The sequence below is a fragment of the Nanorana parkeri genome, unplaced genomic scaffold, assembly GCF_000935625.1.
Source record: "Nanorana parkeri isolate BGI_ZX_2015 unplaced genomic scaffold, ASM93562v1 scaffold94, whole genome shotgun sequence".
NCBI lineage: Eukaryota > Metazoa > Chordata > Amphibia > Anura > Dicroglossidae > Nanorana > Nanorana parkeri.
Genome location: NW_017306362.1, coordinates 2,245,820 through 2,247,756, shown reverse-complemented (window position 1 = coordinate 2,247,756; position 1,937 = coordinate 2,245,820). Strand labels below are relative to the sequence as shown.

The window sequence follows — 1,937 nt, the reverse complement described above, 5'->3', positions numbered from 1 at the left end:
TAAACCATGTACAAGATAGAGACACCCAGGTTTGTCTTGCACCTTTACTCGGCATGGCAGCAAAAACAAACAGAGCATCAGTGCAGGGGTCTTTGTACAGCAAGTCCATAGCATAAAACAAAACAGGGTGCCCCCCTAATGAATTCCCCTTTTTTAGTGTTCTCCCAGAACTCAGTCTTTTCACCCAGTACCAAGAGAGAGCCCTGACCATCAGTCAGCTCTCATATATAAGCCCTCCTTACCATCTTGTCTTTAACTGTATTGTGATTGTAATGTCTTCCTTATATTGTAAAGAGCTGCGTAAACTGTTGGCACTATATAAATCCTGTATAATAATATAATAATAATATATAAAGGCCTGTGAACAGCTGAGACCAATAATGAGGTCTGGCTGCCAGGTAAGATGTGGACATAGAAACAGTCTTATTCCCACCCAAAACTCTGCAGAGCCTCCGGGCTCCAGAACCCAGAGTGGAACTTATTAATGTATATATAAATACACTGCATTACTACATGTTGATACAGGCAGTATTATTTGTGCACCACAAATTCCCCTAATAACCAACTATCCCCATTGGTAAAGCTCCCCTTACAGAATTGACATTCTGGAGAAAAGTCTATAACTTTGGATTTTCCCTCACTTTCTTACTTGGTTACAATGGTCACCAGTACAAATGATGGTAAGTGGTGGAGTGGTAAGTTTTCCCAATGGGGAAGCAGCAATAACAACTTGACATATGATCTAACCCTCCCCCAATTAATCTGACTGTCCGGGAATATCTTTTCTCACGGTTCCAGGTATAAATATTCAAGTATGGGCTTTTCAGTGCATCTGTCCGTGCTATGGAGCACAAATACAAATCATCGGATGTTGACCTACTTCAAGAGAAACAACATGGGATTTTCCGCCTGCCCATAGATATAATATTGTCACCCAAACTGGACAGAATTAGCTAAATCCAGTGACCATCATCTAATTTCTATAGATGTGTTTAGACTGTATGTGAATTCAAACAGGAAGTCAACTGTGTATAGCAAAATAATCTTCTTCCTTTCAAAAATAATTCTGTTCTGACAAACTATTAAATCCTACATACGCGTTTTTGGGCAATTCTTCAACCCAAGTGAACTGTATTTCAGATTCGAAGGTCATTGAAGGGACTATTATGTTGTCCTTCAGCATGGCAGCTGGCTCCAAGTACCCTGCTCATATGGAGGTCTTACCTTGTTCATTAAGCTGTGTGCCAGCTGGACAAGGGTTGTCTTCGCATTGAGTGCAGTTTTCATCGGCGCACTTTTTTCCCACTGTGCAGGTACATTTGGCGTTCTCTGTGGCGCTGCAGGTTGACTTGTATTTGAAAATTCCTTTAAAAAGAAAGTTAAAAAACATCAGTGGCCCCATACTTAATGTATGAAAATCCTTAGAGAATATATTTCTGGAAGTTCCTGTTTGTGAGATCAAATCCCCGCTCTTATCCCCTTGGAGAGGCTTTTCCCTAGAATGGCAGGGGTGATGACACCACTCCATCAGAGAAGACACTTGTGGTCGGTGTCTGGATGAAAAACTAGGACAGCTTAGTTTAAAGAATATGTCTGGGTATAATATATATATCAAAAAATCGGAGTATCCCCTAATTTAAGAAATCCCTTTCTCGGAGCTGGTTTAATAAACAGGTATAACATGTAAATTTACTCAAAAAATTCATTTAATTGTAAAGAAACAGGAATAAACAATAAACAATACATCCATAACAAAACACTAAAATCAATTAAAAAACTTCCCTTGAACAAACAGTGGTAAATAGTAACACGGAGGATCTGGAAGCCTGCTGGTGTAGCAAAGACCTGATTAATATAGATACATGCACTGTATTTCATATACGGATACAAAGTATCCAAAGTTACTCACAACTCATGCGGTTTTATGTGGGAAAAAC

The 1,937-nt window shown here is 39.3% G+C and overlaps 1 protein-coding gene across 1 annotated transcript in view; it reads right to left on the bottom strand.

The window, feature by feature from the left end:
- The window catches only part of TNFRSF9 (TNF receptor superfamily member 9), a 6,520-nt gene extending 5,177 nt beyond the window's left edge, over positions 1-1,343 (bottom strand). The window contains exon 1 of the mRNA XM_018552657.1: positions 1,225-1,343. The gene's annotated coding sequence lies outside the window, so the exon portion shown is untranslated. The remainder of the gene's footprint in view (positions 1-1,224) is intronic.
- Positions 1,344-1,937: the final 594 nt, after the last annotated feature.